The following is a 21,755-nucleotide window of genomic DNA, read 5'->3' on the forward strand; positions in this document are numbered from 1 at the left end:
GAGGGGTGCTTTGCTTCAGTGCTGTCAACACATTTTTCAAAGCCCCAAACAGTTATACAATAGAGATTTCAGTTACCTAGACAGAAATCACAATCCACCCAGAGGGTGTGAACCATAGGTTCCAAAAAAGCTGAACAAGAAATTACAACAAAGTGGCTGAAAAATATACATATTTCACACTTTGAAGCCACAAAGGATACAAAGCAGAATAATGAAGATTTTTTTGTGGGATGTGTTACAAAAAATTCAGAATCAAATCTCTAGGCCATATTTGACAGCTGGAAAAGGGAGACCTGGAGTGCAGATGGGGGGGGGAGAATGGGTCAGTAATTGCAGATGATTTTCCCCTTCAGCACTGACGGGATTGGAATGGACAAAATAAGATTTTAAAGAATCTAGGCAGAATCCAGGCATTTAAGTGGGATAAGCCAGGCAATGGGGATTATAGATTAGTGCTAAAATGAGAGGGGCAAGAGAGAGGGGGGAGGGAAGGAGAGAAAGAGAGAGGGAGAGGGAGGGAAGGCGAGAGAGAGAGAGAAAGGGGGAGAGAGAGAGAGAAAGGGAGAAAGAGAGAGAGAACAGTGTTTCCTTGTAGAAATCTAATGCATCTCTAGGTGATTCCAGGCAAACAGGTCCTATCATAACCAATTGGAAATAATATTATAGCTATTCCATCTTTCCCTTCTTAACCTTTTTTTGCTGATAATAAAAAATGATAGAAGAGACACTGAGGGGATTTGTGAGGTTTATAGATAGGAAATGATGTGTTTTGAAGAAATTTCCTGAGTTACTATAAATTTTTATGCTTCAGAATGGCAATTCTAGCATTGAAACAGGGAATATTCTTACACCAAATTACAGCACTGGTCCATTTTACTCCATCGACTATCATTAGGATTTCAAGATAGCATTCTTTCCAGTCCTCCTAATGGAAGAATTGAACTGCCACCTTCTACATACACACAAATGATGTCCTTTACCCCACTCATCCACATCCAAGTTACAGCTGTCTAAAGACCTTGCTAGGAAGTCCATGTTATATCAATGCAAGAGTTTATTACCTTCTACTCTGCTTCTTAAAACATCTTGCATTGTGAGATGGACTGGCAGTAGGTTGCAGCAGCGATAATAGCACCCAAGGAGTCCAGGATCCAAATTGTGGATGAATTGAAGAAGAGGTGGTAGGGGAATGGAAGAAGACTAATGGCACAGAGATTTCAGGGGCATAAGAATGGGTAAGTAGAAGCAAAAAAAAATGCAGGTTGCTTAGGAATAATGGGATGGAGCTAGTAAGGGTGAAAGTGAAAAGAGGTTACAGAACTGATGAGGCACTGGCATAAGTCACTCCACATTTTCTACTATGTCTTCTGTGGTGAACACTGAAGGACCAGTCACAGAAAGTTGCAGTCACGGAGGACAGTGGGCAGAAAAGGAAGGGTCACTCTCATTGTTCAAACCAAAACATTGTTTTTTAAGACTTTAGAGACAAGGTCTTTGTGAGCAGCAAGGGGCAAGTGGTGTCAAGCAAGAAGGTGAGGCTCAGAACAAGATGTTGCTAGAAAGTGATGCAGCATGGGGAGGTGAAGAGGGCTGGCTTTCAAAGAGTGATGCCATCTATCAACAAGATCTTGGGCTGCAGGTGTCTACTGTATGATTTTATTTATGTGTTCCTTTTTATTTATTGCTCCACATACCACCAAGGGCTCAGGGAAGGTTAATGGTATTGTTCATAAAAAGACAATGCCCCTGTCAAGAATCTAAATTAGACACTGTGACTAGGCACTTAAATTGTGTGGAGAAAGAAGGGAAAAAATGTGGGGAGGGGGGACTCCCAGAAAAATTACAAGTTAACCTCCCTTTAAAATCTTCTCCTTGGAGAAAGAAGTTGTTCCCTGCACATGCAATTCATCTTTGTAAGTAAGCTCCCTTGTTCAATGAGAGAGACCAAAAATATTTCAAAATTTGTCATGAAGGTATAATTTAGAATAATAATCATTGCAATAATCAAAATAAGAAGCCTAAGAATATGCTGTTTGACAGCCATTATGTAGGAAATCTTTGCAACAACTATCTGGATTAAGGATACAAATATTTACTGCACTACAGAAAAACATTCTGATAAATAATATCATTATTATTTTAAATTTAATTTTTTATTACTTCATAGAGAACATGCTGCAACATTGATCCCAAGAATATGATTTTCCCTAACTTTGTGACATATCTACTGGCTCTAAGCCATATGAGTTCTACCTCCTAGTTTCCCCATAATCAGCAAGAGGCTGATAGGTTGCACTTGATTTCAAGACATCAAAAAACTTTTACTAAAAAATAATAAAAGAGAGGAGGCTTCCAAATCAATATTCCAGCAATAGATCAACTGTTCAAAATCCAGAATATATCTGTACAAATGCAGCAAAATAGCAATTTGCATAGCTGCCTTGGTACAGATACATCAAATATACTGTTCTCTATTTCTAGATTTAACTTTTAGATTACCTGGGGAGAGAGCTAAGTCCTAAAAAATAATAATCAACTAAGCAATTCATTTGAAGCAGGCATATTCCTGATTCTCTTCTGATTCCAAAAAAGAAAAAAAGAAAAAGCAAAGCAAACAGCAGGGATAACAATTTACTAGAGATACATAACAGAAACTCAGGAAATAAAATAAGTGTATTGGAATAGTTAGAGTGCACACATCTCAAGTTGAAAGATCAATCTAAAAACAGCTCTAGCACAACCATCAAGCTGGCAGCACGGAGTGCAAGCTGAATGAGACAAACAACAACTCTCAGAAAAACAAAATGGCTTTCACTGTTTTCAAAAAATAGAAGCAAATAATACTGCATTCAAAGTGTTCTGCCTTTAAGGTACCAGCAGGGAAAATTCTCAGTCCCCAACTGCCCCTAATTTAATATTTGATGATTTGGGTTCATTATTTTTTTTTATAAAAAATTAAATAAATCCAATCTTCCCTTTCAATGTTTAGATTTTGGTCAGGGATGCAGGGGCTAGTCAGGTTGATGACCCTAATATCTTGCTAGAAAAGCTCCATCCCTTTTTGTGTATGTTGTGCAATGTGGTTGTAAAAAAGAGCAAAGCTTTTTACAGTCGTGGCTGCTGTATTGACTTTTTTACCACACCCCCATTGCACCATGATGATCATATTTAGTTTTTGGTGTTCCTGAATTTGGAAATCTAGTTACCTAATATCAGAGTGTCAAACTTCCAGCCAATTGGCCAAAAGCGTCATGTGTTGGCCACGCCCACGCCCGGTTTAGCAAAGGGGGAAAAAGTCCTGACACGTCACATGACGATGCCATGATGACGCAAGTTTGACACCCCTATCTAATACTAATTCCATAATTTCCACATACCCAATTTGAAAGAGGTGGTAGCAAAGTGATAATTGAGGTTCCTTCATTAACCACCATTCTGATTCTTTCCTCCTTTTACTTTATTCATTCTTTTATTCCTTTATTCACCCCCTTCCTGTTATAGCAAGTTGGGTAAACCTCTCCTTCCACGGCTCTTGTTTTCTGAACTTGGGGGGGGGGGAATTATTTCTGCTGTGTTTTTAAATCTTGCTTTGATCCTTCTGTTTGTTTTAACTTCTTCACAGTGTGTCTCCCTCTGCTACTAAGGCTCTTTAATAAAGAATATTTTTGTCAGTTTTCACTTCACCTCTTTATCAATAATTTTTAGCTTATGACTTTCATTACTTTTTAGTGGCCAAGGCAGACTATCTATTGCAGTGGGTCTCAATCTGTAGGGTCTGCTGACTCTGAGAGGGGGGGGGCATGTCATTACAGAGGGTATGTGAAGGCTTGAAGAAATGTTATGATTTAAATATTTAGTCTTGGGATTCATAGCTATGGTTTGGGGCCACAAAGGGTATTTTTAAAGAGGGTCTATGTTGAAAAATAGGTTGAGAACCACTGATCTATCAAGTGTTGTATGTATGTGCTTTCAAGTCACTGCTGATTCCTGGCACCTACCTGGAAAAGTCTATGCAATTTTCTTACCATGTTTCCCCCAAAATAAGGTAGGGTCTTTCTTATTTTCCTTTGACAACCACCACCCCTGAAATAAGTGCTTGGACTTATTTTCGGGGAGGTCTTATTATTTTTGAGATGCAGGAGGCAGCAAGCATGGTCACCTCGTGGCTGTTGCTGTGTTGCAATATTTTTGGGGAGGGCTTATTTTCAGGGGAGGGCTTATTTTAGTGCATGCGCTCAAAAGCCTGATTGGGCATATTATGCGGGGAGGTCTTATTTTCAGGGGAACAGGGTAGTAATGTATTCAGAAGTAGTTTGCTATTGTCAGCTTCTTAGGGCTGAGAATCATCCAGCTGCCTTTGGCCTAAAATGGATCTAGAACTCATGCTCTCTTGCTTCCTAGTTGGATGCCTTAACCACTATACCAAACTGGTTTTATTTCATTGGTATTAATACCATTAAGTCTATCTGCTATTTTTGATATGTTGGACATCCAATATTATTGCCATGATTCAGTTTCTTTGGCATTGCAGATTTGGCATTTTATTAGTTTCAGTCTTGAATGTTTTCAATTGTGTGGAATAGTTCAATTTTTCAGTCTTTCCCATTATCAATAGTTTCTTAAGAGACCATGTTAGATTTCCTGTTATTCTATTTATATACTCTACTCAGTGCTGAGATTTTGTTTTTCAAATTCAACTAGCAAATATGGTCTGTTGATTTTGGGGTTTTTTTTTCAGACTCCTGCTTTGGATGACACAACATGGGCAGGATTTCAGATTGGATGTGCTCCCAATTTCTTCCAATGATCACAGATATATAGAAATTATTGTGTTTTATCCTGTTCATCTAATCTCATTTCTCTGCTTTATGTTTCTCACTTTGACTTTCAAGGCTGCCAGTTATGGATCTCCCAAGCCATGAGGAACCTAATGAGTTCAAATCAATGATAGTCTATCTTTACAGTCCTTTACTGAGAAAAACTGTCAAAATCTGCCATTACCACTTAATGAACTTTCGTAGAATCTACCAATCATCTACAATCAAGACAGCTAAGCTTTTTGCTCAGGCTTCAGCTGAATCACTGTTATTAGAGAATTGGTTTGCTGGGCTACCCAAGACTTCAATCCACCAATTTATTTTTTTCCCAGAATGCTGCTATTCCTTTTATATTGGACATTCCTCTCTTTTTTGCCTGACCTTTTATATTGGCAATCATTACACCGCTTGAGAATTCAAGAAAAAATATTGGTTAAATTGATGGTATTAAGACTGGGAATGCCCATGTTTATGGACATGCCCAGTCATCTGAAAGATCCACTGTTATCTCATGTACATCTGATTCTATCATGTATTAGAATCCACGTGCTGTGGTTCAATGCTTTGTCTCACCTGGCACCAGCTACTTGGATTACATTCCCAGCTGGACTACCTTCAGAATGGATCTTTCAAAGTTTTTTTTTAAAAAAAAAAACATTAAAGGTATTTATTATTCTAAGGCACCATGCAGTTACTTTGAATGTACAGAGGTTAAAATTGTTATATGTCAAGGGCCTTTTAGTTTAGAGGCTTCTTATTTTATATTATAATGGGATAATTGATTGCAAGATGTTGTATAAGCTTTTCTTTTATTCAATGTCTGTTCTGCACTTAGTAAACGGCACATAATAAATAAAATGACTTATACTGGTTGAAGGCAGGAATACTTGTTGCCAACCTTCAAAATATGACTTCAGTAGAAGGCAGGCTTGTTTGTCTATTATCACGTCAATGAAATAGAGGCTATGGTACAGCACATGGGGCCGTGGCAAAGATATTTGTTGACACAAAGATGAAAAACTATGAATTAAGTAAGGACAGTAAATGAATCTTGATTCTAAGTGTTTTTCTGCTGATTATTTTTCCTTTTTCCTCATCTTCTCTTTTTTCTAATATATTTTAGATTGGATACCTGAGATGAGGTTGCTTTGATACTTAAGAAAACACTAATAACAGGGAATTCACCACCACCACCACCACAATGGCCCTTGAATATGCTACAAATTAATAATTTATTAATTCCAGTCCTATCCTTACCTAGAATTTTCCCATTCTCATTCATTGGGAATGGTATACCGAATTTCATTTCATCCCTTGATTAAGTACTAGTGAACTTCAGTTGAGCCCAACAAGTTATCTAACTGAAGAGAAGCTGTTCCTTGAACTCCATATGTATGACTATCTTTCTCCATCTATTGTGTCATAACAGAATAAAAGAGTTGGAAGGGACCTTAGCAGTCTTCTAGCCCAATCTATTGCTCAGGCAGGAACCTTATACCATTTCAGACAAATGGTTGTCCAATCTCTTTTTAAAAATCTCCAATATTTAATCATTCATAACTTCTGGAGGCAAATTGTTCCACTGATTAATTGTTCTAACTGTCAAGAAATTTCTCCTTAGTTCTAGGTTGCTTCTCTCCTTAATTAGTTTCTATCCATTGCTTCTTCTCCTGCCTTCAGATGCTTTGGAGAATAGGTTGACTCCCTCTTCTTTGTGGCAACTCCTGAGATATTGGAATACTGCTATCATGTCACTCGTGTCATGTCATATCATGTATAAAGGCTGATGAATTACCTTTAATGAATTGAATGTACATTTCTAATTTCAAAATCCAACACTATGACACTCAGACAACCTATTAAGCCTTATGGTGGTTCAGATAGTTTACAATTGACTGCATTGACTGAACCTTGTTTAAGCAACCATAGCTTAGCAAAATTTTAAAAAGCAGGTAACGCTTCTTCCCTTTAGAGATATTTTTAGTGATTTGTTTTAGATAGGAATTTAACTGCTACGCTTATAATGGGTTTACAGCATGCAATAGGCTGTATTGTCCCTCCACCCCATCCTCCACAAAGATAATGATAGTGTAATATTTGCCCCGTGAAACAACTCCACTTCTTGACTTTTTATTCCAGGAGGCCATTTAGTGAAATTTTAGAGATATTTATGGAATTATATCTCTAAACCCACTAGGGAGAGAACACTTTTCCCTAAATGCAATCTATTAATCTCTCCTGCAAAAGAAAGCTCTGCTTCTTTCTTTATCTTCTATGATACTACACACAGAGTCTGCAGTTCTTTCTACATTCTTGGCAACTGTTATCACACAATCCTCCCTGAGTGAACCTTTCTTCCAGCAAAACCTCCACAGTTATTTTCAACCTTCATCCCCTTTTCTTTTCTCTTTTTGGTAAAAGACAATTTTACTTCATAATCTTATTGCTCACCCTAAATTAAGTCTCTTTGAATTTTTCAACCCTTCAAATACAGCAAACTCTTTCAAGCTTCAACAGGCATCTTAGAATGATGAAGGGGAGTTCTTAGCTTCTTCCTGTGTCAAAAGGAATCTCTACAACTCTGATTGCAACAGGCTTTCAACTTTGACACTGTGCCTTCTCCTGAAGGATTCTGGAAAATAAGAGATGGGAAAGGGATGATACAGTGAGAATCCTGCAACATTAATTTGATTTCCAAGGACACTGCACAGGATGGTATGGGTTGTTCAAACCCATTCAGTCCTTTACAACCTTTACTTACCAAGGTGTACTACTAAGGTTGACTCAGTCTTCCATCCTTCTGAGGTGGGTAAAATGAGGACCCAAATTGTTGGGAGCAATATGCTGACTCTGTAAACCACTTAGAAAGGGCTGTAAAGCACTATGAAGCAGTATATAAGTCTAACTGCTATTGTTACTATCCATTGGAAAAACTGTCTACTCCAACTGTTGTTGGAGTAGGCGGTTTTTGGGACTGAACTCCACAATACTGTACCAGGTTGGCCACAGTTGGATGGGCATTCTGGGAGCTGCAATCCCAGTTAATCTCTAGAAGATTCTATGTGAGGATAGACTGCTATAATGGCCCCTGCAGTGGGGATTAGCTGCTATGGCTAAAAACAAAATAAAAAACAATCATGATACACATATACTTCATTAGAAAAACATTCACTTCATGGGGCAGAATCTGTCTTGTGTGGAAGTTCAAACATTTTTCTGAAAAAGAAGTCATTCCAGAGTTCAATGGGTCTATTCGGAACAGAACTAAATTCACTCTATCAAGTGTTTATTTTTCGTGTTCAAGTTCCTTTGCTGTTCTTCCGGCTCATCCATTCTGTCTTCTCTTTGTTCATCTCTTAAATATTCTTTGCATAAAACTATTCAAGGCACATTATACAATCATGTTGCCACAGGAACAGTGATGCAGATTTGGCCATGTATAGGTCCAAATCGTAAAAAACAACTATTTTTTTCCATAACAGCCAAGGCCAAGGCTGTTCTCCTTTGACCTACTATCAAAAACAGCAATTCAGGGGAAACAAGCTCCTGGTGCCCTTCTGAACAAACCTTCTCAGAAAAACCAAATCTGAAACAAAATGTCATGCAGCCTGTTTATGCAAATTTGTCCAGAAAAATGCACCCACCTCGACTAGGATTACAGAATTAGAAAGATGGTAAGGCATTGGCAGGAGAAGTGCCCCTCAAAAAAATTAGCAGGGTATTTGCAGTTGTGCAATTGAAGTCCAATCTGTTTTAACGGATGACCACTATCAAGCATAGTTTTATCACCCTCCTTCTCTTTCTGTAAATGCCCCTAGTTTGGGAAAAGCACTCAAAGAGATGGAAAATCAAACCTATGAAGACAACTTTAATGCAGAAAAATAAAGAGGACAAATACTTGTGTTTTGCAAACCTAGAGAGTAGAAGTCTGACACTTTTCCTCCCTCAAGATCTCAATCAGAGTTTCTCTGGAGCCAGCAGAAGAAAGGGGATTGGCAGGCAGCTGGTAGGAAGCAATACCTGGGCAGATCCCTTATTCCAACTATGAGAAAGAAGGACAAAGAGTAGCTTCTCTACCAAACAGTGACGTGCGGTGAGGTTTATGGCTGGTGAGGCACTGATGTCATCACAATCAGATTTACAGACATTAAAATCCTACAAATTATCTTATCCAATATTTGATTGGCAGCAGTTAAAGGGTTATGTTTAAGGTCTCATATCAGCATTCTTTACACATAGTGTAGCACACAAAAAAGCACATTTGCCATCAGAGCAGATGTTGGGGAGGGGGGCAAGGATGAAGAGGGTCCACTCCCTCTCTCTCAGACCCCCAGGAAGGAAGGAAGGGAAGGAAGGGGGAGGGAAAGGAAAGGAAATGGGAAAGAAGAAAAAGGAAAGGAAAGGAGAAAGGAAAGGAAGTGGCAAAGAAGAAATGAAAGGTTGAAGAAAGGAGGGAAAGGGAAGGGAAGGGAAAAGAAAAAAGGGAAAGGAAATAAGGAAAGGAAAGAAAGGAAAGTAGAAAGGAAAGGAAAAGAGAAAGGAAAAGAGAAAGAAAAGGAAAAGGAAAGAAAGATAAAAGAAGGACAGAAAGGGAAAGGAAAGAGTGGAATGGATTGGTACTGGTCAAAAATCAAGTCTCAAGATCCTGTTGACCACTTTGGCTCAGGCAGTCCAATTCCAAGCTGCTTCCCTCTCTCCACAAAGCGAAGGGAGAAGTCGAAGCAAACGCCGGATGTACAGAGAAATGCAGGCTACAATCAGCGAATCACATTTTCCCAGGAACCAATGAACCCCCAGAGGACCAATGGGAATTCTCCCTTCTGCAGCGTCATCAGTCTCCGGGCAGTCTTCCTTGACTTTAAGAGAGAGTTGGAGGCAGAAGAACTGCGTGCCTCTCCTACCTCGGGATTTTTTAGGCTTTTAACCCTCACTTGACTCTGCTCGAGCGATCATAAAACACCTTAGAATTCAGATTAGACTAACTGAGGTACACAGTTCTCCTGCCTCATAGTAGAGGGCACTTTTTTAGAGGCTTTTTTAAACAGTTAGGCAGTCATTCACAGTGAGGCAGCAGCTAACTAGCCTCACTTCAGCACTTGCCTTTTTCCTTTTACATTTTTTCCCTTTTCATGATGACAGTGGTGAGGCTGTGCCTCCCCTGCCTCCCCTGACTGCATGTCACTGCTACCAAACAATTTGTAACATTCCAAGTTTTATTGCTTGCTTCTGTACTACCTCTTCCTGGGGGCTACCAAGAAACCCACCAATTTTAAATACAAAGTTTCTAATCATATCATTTAGACTTCTTTATCAAATGGGTAAAGCATATAGAAGGATAGGAACTTTCCTTCCAATTCTTGAATCTGCAGGAAAGTTTGCTGGTATTAGTTGTGCCACTTTGCTGGTTAAGCTTAGGAACAGTAGACTAAGCAATCACTAATTATTATCTTCAAATGAGAAAGAGGAAGGTTGGCAATTTAAGTAGATGACTGGGACAAAGGACTTAGCTGTATTTCATGTTGCCCAAATCATTGGGTGCAGGCATAGAGACACTCCACACCTGTCACTTATTACTCAGAATATTTCTGAACATTATTTTGCACTCTTTTGAAAGAGTGCTAAACACATGCCCCCAAATAGTCTAGCTGAGAGGTCACTATTATGGATAAATATCATGGGATAAAGCATAAAGAAAGTATGCTGGCATATTAGCAATTCCATTTCCTGCTTCATCCTACACCCCTCTATCACACCTAGCAGACCAGTGGTAAAACTTGAGAGAGCACTCCCATGTGCTAAAAGCATCATGCTCCTTTGTTTGGTTATTTTTCAGCTGTGCAATTTCTGGGCAGTTTCCATTTCACCAAGAACTCATCTCTGTGGTGTCTGGCACGATGTCACACTCTCCACTCAGGTATTCTTGAAGGTCAATACAGGAAGATCCTTACCCAGACACACAACGTCCTTGTGAATTCTGGACAGTTAGAAAGTACAGAACATGTACTTCTCCAACGCTTACAGAGACATTCGTTCTAGTCTTATCTCACCACCTACGTAACCAGGACACTTGACACAGGACAATTTTACCACTTCCTGCTGCATTCAGATACCAGCTCTGACACAACATATAACATTACCAGGTTCTACACAATAGCACTAAAATGTATCAGTTTTAATGAGCCCCTAATTTGGCATTATAGAGAGCTCTGTGTTATGATAGATCTTGCTTGCCATGCCATGTTACTTATGGCCACCAAATGTGCTTTCCGTCCTTTTAGACCTTTTTTGGACTTTTAAAAGATTTTTTTTAATTTTATACATTTTAATTTTTTACATATAATTTTGTTTTGGTGTATTTTTCATGCTCCCCTCGCCCCCGTGATGGGATGGAAGCAGGAGTGGAAAAGACAATGAAAGGAGCCTCACTAACAAGAGAAGTAGGAAGGCGTAGAGAGGCTCCTGTACTTTCTTCTTTGGGTAGAGCTGACGAAAAGGAATTGTTTCCCTTCCTTGACTCTGGTCAATTGCGAGGAGGAGGAGGAGGAGGAGGAGGAGGAGGAGGAGGAGGAGGAGGAGGAGGAGGAGGAGGAGGAGGAGGAGGAGGAGGAGGAGGAGGAGGAGGAGGAGGAGGAGGAGGAGGAGGAGCATTATGCTCCTATGCCAAGCAAGTGGGTCAGCTTGTGTACAATCCAGCAATTCTGCCTCCTTCAGAGTTGCTATTAAGATTGGGAATTGCTGCTCCCTTGCCAGCCAGACCCAAAAGAGAGCTCCCACTGAGAGCAGGTGGAAGAATAAAAACAATAAAGGTATTTAATAAATAAAAGGTGCTCATAATCCCAAGCAGCCAGAAGTATAAAACTTGATTGATTTAAACTGGCCTATAGTTTGGGGAATCATGAATCTTATTTTGTCTCTGAAGACTGCACTTCTTTCGCTCCAATATATTCCATCGTCTCACATAGGTAACTACTGGGCACAGTCAGATGCCCATTTTGACAGATGATTAAATCAAACTTGCTTCTTCTTCTTTTTCTTTATTAGTAGTAATAGTAGTATCATCATCACCAATAGTTAATCTAGGTGCTGCTTTGCTTGCCCAAGCCTGCAGATCACCTCTTGCCAAACTGGCTGATAAGTTTTCAAAATCTCCTGAGTTGATTAAATATTAAAGGAGGATAATGATAGCAAAGAATATGTGGACTAGAAGGGAAAGGGAGCATCCAAAGCACCAGCCTAAAATGGTCAGTCAAAAATGGACAAATCCTGGGCCTAATCATTTCATCAATTCCCTTTTAATTAAAGTATCCTTCATTAGCACTGAAGGCAAAAACCATGTCTCGAAGAGAGGAAAACATTATTTAAAACTGGAATAGCTAAGTATGATTTTAAGCTGCTTTCATTAAGAACTGGGAATGACAAGAAGGCAAAGTCATTGGATAATTTAATTTTTGTTTGTGGGGCATGTTTACAGTTACAGGACATGAGGATGAGTCCTAAAGCTTTGATATCACATCCCAATGCACATGATATTTTCAATACCTTTCTTTACTCTTAATATCATAAAAGTTCACTTCTTTGAGTAAGGGATGTTGATATTTTACCTAATTATGTCCCAACTCACGGATGATCTTTGTCCTCCAAGCAGACTATATTAATCAACAGCTATCCTAGTATGCCTGTACAAACTTCCATTTTAACACATAAGAAGAGTGGCAGAAAGAGATTCCTAGAAGACTGTCATCAGAAGCCTACAATTTAGAAAATCAGAATTATGAAATATCCAAGTATGGGATCTGAACACTGCTGGTGTTACAAGAAAAGTTATATTTAGTTGTAGTATAGAAAGATACAAGCAGAGACAGTACATTGTCTGAGTATTGATGTAACTTGGATGGTAAGGAAAATGAGGCATTCTGGTAGCACAGTCAAACATTCATGTCAGAAAGATACTAGATTTCTCTTGAACATTAGAAAAAAATTATGAACAATATTATACAAGTCACTGATTTTCAGGAGGCTTAAAAAGTGATCCATTTTAGTCATCTTGTTGTGAATTCTCTGCACCAAGCAGGGATTAGAATAGACACTCAGAAAACTTCATCAATAGCAACATCTGGACCAGATGATTTGCGTCAGTCTTGAGACTAGTGTTTCTCAATCTTGGTAATTTTCAGATGTGAGAATTCCCAGAATTCTCCAGCCAGTTTAGGAATTCTGGGAATTGAAGCCCATACATTTGAAAGTTGTCAAGATTGAGAAATACTCTACAGTTTTCTATTATTGCATAGAACTACGCAATTATAAAACTCAAGACAAAACTGTGTCAGACTCTAAACATGCCTCCTTTTAGGCTACAAGTGAAGTCCAAAAGAGAAACGGGGAAACAGAAGGCTTACAGTGGCAGTGAAACAGCAAGTCAGGTGGTGGAACAGATTGTTAATGGCATCAGAGAAACAATCATTTTGATCAGGAAGTCAGCCTTTAATCTTACCCCCCTCCCTGTGATCCTGGTAAATGTGAGAGTAGAGAGATCTGCTTAAATGATTGTGAATAAATGTATGTGTGTACATGTGCATGTATATGTATATGCATGAGCGGGCTTTGTTCCCTGTGGCAGCAGCTCAGTCTATTCATTCAGTTCCCAAAAGACAGCAATAGCACTTAGATTTACATACCGCTTCATAATACTTTTACATCCCTCTGTAAGTGGTTTACAGAGTCAGCATATTGCTCCCAAACAATCTGGGTCCTCATTTTACTGACCTCGGAAGGACGGAAGGCTGAGTCAACCTTGAGCCGGTGAGATTTGAACTGCTGAACTGTAGCTAGCAGTCAGCTGAAGTAGCTTGCAGTACTGCACTCTAACCACTGGGCCACCTCAGCTCTTCAGCTGAAATGCTCATTCTTCTCTGCACAAAACAGCATGGCAAAGTTGGGGTTTCAAAATAGGGGGTGCAATGATTTTCAAGTGATGCTCTACCTATCCCAAGGTCTGAATCCTATATTGGTGGCTGGACCAGGACCAGGAAGTCAATGAACCAGAATAATAATAAAAATTCTCACTCTAAATAAAATGAAAAGCAATGGATGTTATTACATCCACTGTTTAATGGTGACATTTAAAATGTTCAATGCATAGTAAGAATTCATCCTAATCTTAACTACAAGATTTGGAGGAAGTCCTAAACAGCTCTGAGTCTTTAGGTTATATGCACTTGTTTTAAACTAAGGCGGGCAATCTGCTGTCCAATGTGCCTCATGAATACAATCTATGAACAGGCTCTCATGTCTGAACTGTAAAACATCTAATACAGTGGTGGGTTGCTAACCAGTTTACTACTGGTTTGCTCATGCATGCATGCGTGCAACACTTCAGTGCATGCACATAAGCGTCCAGGCGGGTGGGCAGAGTCTCCAGCCGCTGCCGCTATCGGTTCAGCCGAACCAGCAGCAACCCACCTCTGATCTAATGGCTGCTAAATGGCAATAAAAATCTCTGGGATTTTTTAATTGCCAAATAAGGTAGCTCTGTATAATGCAAAGCTTTGGTAGAAGAATAACCCTTACAAAGAAAATCAGAAGTCTTAGCAGCTACATTCAAGCCACAATTCTTCTCTGATTTCAGGAAGGCCATTTTTGCTGGTAGAAGCACCGCAGGCTAGTACTTCACTGTTTCCAGGTTTAAGCACCCAATGGGTTGAATCTGGCCCACAGGCCTTGAGTTTGACACCCCTATTCTAGGGCAATGAATTTACAGAACCAATTCAAGACAAGTACAAAGAAATTAAAAGGAAGGTAAACAATTTGCAAGGAATATCCACAGTGATGTCTTTGGGGCATCCAGCAAACACCTTCCTCTTCTTTCTTTCTTTTTTGTACTGATTTTTGATGTGAAAAGTCTGCTTCACCATAAAACAGTAGATTTTGTATTTTATTTATTTCTCTTTCTTTCTTTCTTTCTTTCTTTCTTTCTTTCTTTCTTTCTTTCCATCTATCTGTTTATCATCTATCCATCTATCATCTATCTATCTAACTCTATCTCTATTTATTTATCTATTATCTATTATCTAAATGACAGCAAATTGCTATCTAAATGATAGCAAATGATGTTTGTGTGTGTGTTTTTCTCCTCTTTTAATGTTTTACATCTTTTAATGTTTAGCTAATTTTCTTCTCTGCCCAGAGAATTTCCATTACTGGGTAGATAAGGAATATAATACATAAATAAGTGAACAAATGAACAAACACATTATCTTTCACAAGTAACTCCAATGCAGGGGAATATCACATTGAGACTGCAATAAAGAGACACATTGATTCTCAATACTACCACTTACAGTTTTATGTCATCAGAAGGGGGTGCCTTAACATCAATGGAAAAAAACACATTATCGCTAACAATGCTGTGAGTGTACATGTACATGTATACATATAGCCATTCATTATCAATACCAGTAGCAAATTAAGAAGAAACTATTCCTTGTCATATGCAGTCCCAACAAGCAGTGTTTGGCATATCAGAACATTCAAGTTTGTAGAACTGATATTCCATTTACAAACTTTAGCACATTCTTTCTAATGGATAAATTAAGAGCCAGAGCATTACATTACTGTACCAAAGGCTTTATAATCTTCAGAGAGAAAAACTTGGGAAGAGAATTTTAAAGAACCAAACAAGTTGTGAACTGTGAAAGGCATAAACTTTGAAAAAGCATAAAAATAAACAAGAAATTTAAGTATGAAGAAAAAAGGAAACATCATTAATCTAATAACTAGTTTATATCAGTTGATATACAGTACCTCTATTTTTTAATCCTCACAACCATCCTTGTTTCTAGTAGATTCATGCACTTTATATATTGCCTCTAGTTCTTTAAATATTTTGAGGATCTTAGCAACCCCATCAGTCTTGCTCTTCTACTTGGCTCATTCATCCTTCATGGACTTGCTTTTCTATTTGATTCTCATCTATCCTCATTGTATGGTGAAACTAACTCAATGTTTTTTCCATTCACTTTTTATTCAGTCTGTATTCATTCAGTCCCATTCATTTTTGACCCTCTCTCTTCTTGTTTAAGAGCCCAATTCCAATACATCCCACTTACTTTGTGTTTCTCTTGATATGCCCAACTCCTCATTTCCAAAGTAACAATGTAGGTAGAAATATATACTTCCATACAGCCATTTTTTTTTTGCCTTCTTTGACAAAATGCATTCCTTGCAACAAGGTCACATATACCCAGGACTTTTCTACTACCATATGCGTCTAAGTAGAAGATGTGCCAGAGTATAAGACGCACCAAGATTTTGAAGAGGTAAATTTTAAAAAAGGTTTTGGACTCTGCAGACCTCCCAAACCCTCTGCACACCTCATTTTTTGTGAAAAACGGGGCATGCAGAGAGTTTGAGAGGCTTGCAAAGTGCTCCTGGGGGCTGGGGGGGCAAAAATGAGCAAAAAATGGTCTGGGTTTTTTTTTTTTCAAAAATAGGCCCAAAGGGGAGCATTCATAGCCTCTAGGAGACTTGTACAGTGCTTGTGGGGGCTGGGGAACAAAAACAAGAAAAAAACAGCCCGTTTTCACTTGTTTTTGCCCTCCTCAGCCCCCAGGAGCACTTTGCAGGCCTCCCAAACTCTCTGCATGTCTATTTTTGTGAAGGGGGTGGGGTTTCAGGAGGCCAAAAATGCTGTATTCAATGTATAAGGCACACCCAGATTTTCACCCTCTGAAAAATACGGTAATTCATTTCCTGAAGATTCTGCCAAGTTACAGAAGTTCATCTAATTGCTCCAGCATTTCATCATTTATATATAAACTTGCAACAGTTTTTGTGGAGTGGGGGAAAAGGGGATGTGCTAAATTGAACAAGATAGTGGGTAAAACATTGTGATGTGAACCCTGCAATTCCTTTCTTATGACTCTACAGTCTCTGGACAAGAGAAAGGAGGCTTGCAAAGGATCTGGGAATCAGCTCTTCAGGTTAGTGCAGGGCAGAAAATAGTCCCACATTTGAGTGAAATTATGTTTCATTGATGTAGGCTGTAGTAACAATACCTTGAAAACATGACTGCGTTTCACTTCCCTCCCTCTTGTTTCTCAAGGAGTTAGGACAGGAGTGAAATGCTACTGGTTCAGACCAGTTTGCCCAAGCCAGTAGTATAAAAAAGCTATCAGTTTGCCCAAATCGGTAGTAAAACAAATGCTACAGAGTGTGCTCACGTTTGCAAATCGGTAGCATAGGTAAGTAGATTTCATCCCTGAGTTAGGGCAGAGTCTGAGTCTCTGTGCTCACAACTGAGCTCTGAGGTAGAGAAACGGAGATGAAGGTTGCTACAACGATTTAATTAGAACCAGAATCAGAACAGTAACAACTGTTTTATATAGCCTGCTGTCAGACGGTTAACCAATGAGAACATGGAATTCTCCCGCCAGCCAGATTGCATGCTGGAGCCAATGCGGATGCTTGGTGAATGATTGACAATGACAATGTAAGTACGAGGACTTAGCATCACTTCCCCCTGGATTGCGCAGACATAGTCCCGTAAATAGGTGGGTCTCCGGTGACTCCGCCCCAAACATCTCAATTCCTACTCGGCAGCCAGAGGGGATGGACCTCCTGACACGGCCTCTTCAGTTGATGGTGCCACATCAGACTGGACCGGGCCTGCCTCCTTCACTGAATTATCGGGAGCAACAGGTGCATCTTCTGCTGAGAACACCTTGGGATGCGTCGGAGTTTGAAGAGTTGGACTTGGGCCTTCGGGCCAGCTGGTGGCAGGAAGTAATATTGCGCATTTTACATGGAGTACCCTCCAGCAGTACAGTCAGAAACATATTCTGGTTGTTCCGCTTCCCCACAGAAGCGATGTTTACCACCCAATTTGCCTCTTCTGCGGAGCCCTCAATAACATGGCAGTCAGTTGCAGAACTGTTCCTGCAGTGGACAGCTGGCTGGATCACTGGGTGGCTGCCCAACGGTTCTGAGGAGGGTAGTAACACGTGGCAAACATAGGCCAGGTGACCAGTACTCCCACAATGCCGGCAAGTTGCGGTCTTGAATTTGCAAGCGAAGCATAAATGATTCCTGCCACAGCTCAAACAGCCCTTCTGAGAGGCGTTGGTGGCCATCTTCGGTTTGGCTGCAGCCATCAGCTTGAGGCGGCATATGTCGGTCTCTTCATCTGCCACTTCATTGTCATCAAGGAATTGTTGGTTGATCAGGGCTGACAACATGGGCTGGATGGAATGGTATCTCTGAATTTCAGCCGCGGAATGGGCTGACTGTTCTGCTGCCCTAGCTTTGCCGACAGGGATTTGTAACATTAATTCGGACCAGGCAAATAGCCTGCGTTGCAGCCTCGCATCTCTGGTGCCCCAGATTCATTGTTCTAGGAGCGCCTCATCAAGATTTCCGAATTCACAACGTGTGGCAGCATCCTAAGAGAGGCCAAGTAATGGCTGACAGATTCTCCCTCTTTTTGCAACACTGCCGAAAGGCATAGCACTGGCAAAACGAGATGGTGTGGAGGCATAATGACCCCTCAATTTATTCAGTAAAGCATCCCATGGCAGGGGGTGGACAATAGCTGGGGCGGCAAGCGTGGGGGCTATAGAAAACATATATGTCCCGCATGAGCTGAGGAAATAACTAGTCTTCCACTCATTAGAAATAGCACCAAAATCGTTGGTGATTGTGAAACGATCAAAACACTCAATAAAAGCATCCCACGATTCTCTCTCCGGTACAAATGGGGTGAAAGTGGGAACAGTGCTCAGAACTGCTCTGAGGTAGCGACACGAAGATGAAGGTTGCTTCAATGATTTAATTAGAACCAGAACCAGAACAGTAACAACAACGCTGCCTGTCTGACAGCTCTTTTATACAGCCTGCTGTCAGACAATTAACCAATGAGAACATGCAATTCTCCCGCCAGCCAGATTGCGTGCAGGAGCCAATGGGGGTGCTTGATGAATGATTGACAATGCACGATCGTAAGTCTGAGGACTTAACACTCTGTATCATACTTTCCTTACTTCTTGGGTTCAACATATTATTGTACCTGCACTATATAATTTTTCCAAGATATCTCTGTGGCTCTCTGTACCTGCAGGAATATGAACACAGGTATACACATAAAGTGCAACCCCTACAGCATCCATTTGCTTTCCAATAGTACATTTAAAAAATGTATTCACTTCTGGGAGGGAAATGTGCTACTTTCTGTTTATTCCAGTTATTTATTCCTTCATCCGCTCTTTCAATTACTTTGTATGGCTTCCCATTTCAACAAGTGACTCATTATTTATCTTTTGGAAGACCATCTTCTGTGTCCCCTGTGTCAAGCAAAAGAAGAAAATAGTTGCACTGACACGAAATTTATTTAGAAAGAAATTGAAAATGGCTATGCAAGACAAGTTCAACTTCTCCAACTACCACACTACAAATAATCATGCAGTCCATCGCCCATATTAGACAGGATGGTCCTGAGGCAGGCTAGTCAGAGCCTGGCATATCTTTAAAAGCATATCCTCCATGTAATTTTGAATATCGCCATGGGGATTCTCTAATATGATACTTGAGAAAATACCCTTCACTGTCAGAATTCCTTAAACCCTAGGAGCAGGCCGAGCAATTAATCATAAATTAATAAGATACTTCTTATTAATCTGTGTTACATGTGACCTGCAACTGCATCTGGAATCCTATTGGCACAGTGGTTGAAATGCAGTGTTTCAGGCAAATTCTGCCCACAGCCTGGAGTTCAATCCTGTTGGGGCTCAAGATTGACTCATCCTTCCATCCATGGTAAAATGAGGACCCAGATTGTTGAGGGCAATATGCAAATAATGCTTCTACACTGTAAACTGCCCAGAGAGTGCTGTAAAATTATATGGGCTGGTATATAAGCCTAACTGCTATTGCTATAAACAACCTATTGTTGTCTCCCTTCTTCCAAATGCAAAGCTCACTGATCACTCTGCAGGCATTTACACATACTCTCCAGCCATCTGATAAAGTGAGTGCAGCCCACAAAAAATGATGTCTTGTAATAAAAAATGTATGTTAAGTCTGAAAAGATATTACCAGACTCCTCCTGAGTTTTGGCTACCATAGTCTAATATAGCTCTCCTCCTACATGGAAATTTTTAAGTGATTCTCCCCTTCTGTGTCTGAGAGCTGCACAAAGTGATTGTTCAACAGTACAATCCTATGTGTGTTTACCCCAAACTACTCCCATTGTGTCTAACTGAGCTTATTTTCAGGTGAGTGCATATAAGATTTCTAACTACCATAGCCTGAAGTGAAGAAATCTTTCCATGTCAGTTTTTCCCAATCTTAATTTTTCCCACATCACAATTTTTTCATTATTGCAAGAAAAAACATTTTAATTAAAATGTGTATTCATTTCTAAGTACGTATCATACATTTTGATTCTTGATCATGCTTAATGTATACATTATTTTCAATAGTATGCTTTTTCTTCTTTTATCCCAATTATACTTTTGGAGAAGTTCAAGTTTAGGGGAAAACTGAGAAAGCTAAGGAGTGTTGGAAGAGGGAAACCACTAGATATTTCTTTAATTTTAATGTGGACAAGTATTTACAGAAATATGTTGGGGGGGGGGAGCTTGCTAAAATCCATTCATTGCTGTTGCATATCCCAGCAACAAAATGGTTTCTCTCCTTGTTTGGTAATCTTTTATTAACATATTATTACTGCTTCTTTATGTAATCAACAATAAATTACATCGATTGCACCTTGCCTGATCAACATCATAAAGATGCTTATGGCTGTTGCGGTTGATGCTGATCTTCATCCATACTCCAGGAGTTTCTCAGTGTCCCTGTCTAAATATCCTCCAATAACCAATAAAAAAGTTTTTTCCCCCAGCTTGGCCTGGCATTTGTTAACAGATGGCAGTACCAATTCATTTAAATGAATGCACTTTATATCTTCATAGTTTAAATACATAAGCCATCAGGAAGGGCTCCTTCCTGTGTTCTTTTCCAGTTCTCATTCATTTCAAAGGGCCTCTCACATACAGAAAGACCTTCCCACCGGATTGTACTCAGTATCTTTCATTTTAAATGATTTGAGCCTTGGAACAAGTTGTCTTCAAAATCCCAAATAATTGTTCAACCCCTGTCGTGCAATTAAGTGGTTCTAGGAAAATGTATTCAGAAAAACATTCCTGGCATTATGCACAGTGCCAGATTCCCAGAGAACCCTCCCCACATGTTTACTTTATGCCCCAGTGAAGAATTAATATTTTTTAAATTGCATGAAAAATTAATGTCCTTTTTTTATTATTGGCAGGGGCAGCAGAAAAGCTGCAACACCAAGCTCATTTGATATCAAGTAAGCCTGTGGAACTAGTTTTCCTTGGAAGAGTGCATGCTTCCTAAATATTTCCTAAATGTTGAGAAGTAAAATGTTCAGCAGTGGTTAGGGGGGAAAAAAATCCGGCACATTTTTGCAAGGTCTAAACTAGCAGCATCAATTTCACAGATACAAGCAAAATTCTTTGAATATGGTGATGACTAAAATCCCCACCTGTGAGGACAAGCAGTACATTTCCAGTTTTCAGAACAGATTGTGGGAACGCTCACAAGATGGCTACTATGAGCAACTTGTCCATTTATAAAATGGCTACCATAAACTAAGCTCAAAGCACCAATTTACCAGTAGTCAGACTGCTAAAATTATTCATTCTTCACTACTCTTGTGTCACCTCCTCAAAATACATCTGACCAACCATAATTTACTTCTTTTATTTTTTTTCTACTCCCAAATGGCTGTCCTTATCAATTCTTGCACATTTTTTCAAAGTCTGAACTAGCATTTCAGAAATTCTGCAGAGAGGAGGATGTTGACAAGCTGAAAAGCATTCAGCCACAAACCATAAGAGCCTCAAAGACAAATCTGGCAAGAAAAGA

At 39.6% G+C, this 21,755-nt stretch overlaps 1 protein-coding gene across 4 annotated transcripts in view; it reads right to left on the bottom strand.

Annotated features, from left to right (window-relative positions):
• The window catches only part of LRRC4B (leucine rich repeat containing 4B), a 154,989-nt gene that overhangs the window by 28,920 nt on the left and 104,314 nt on the right, over positions 1–21,755 (bottom strand). The window contains exon 2 of one of the 4 annotated variants that reach the window (XM_081970822.1): positions 7,269–7,449. The exons of the other annotated variants lie outside the window; for them this stretch is intronic. The gene's annotated coding sequence lies outside the window, so the exon portion shown is untranslated. The remainder of the gene's footprint in view (positions 1–7,268; positions 7,450–21,755) is intronic. 4 annotated transcript variants of the gene reach the window in all.

The sequence above is a fragment of the Natrix helvetica genome, assembly GCF_964273705.1.
Source record: "Natrix helvetica genome assembly, chromosome: Z".
Lineage (NCBI taxonomy): Eukaryota > Metazoa > Chordata > Lepidosauria > Squamata > Natricidae > Natrix > Natrix helvetica.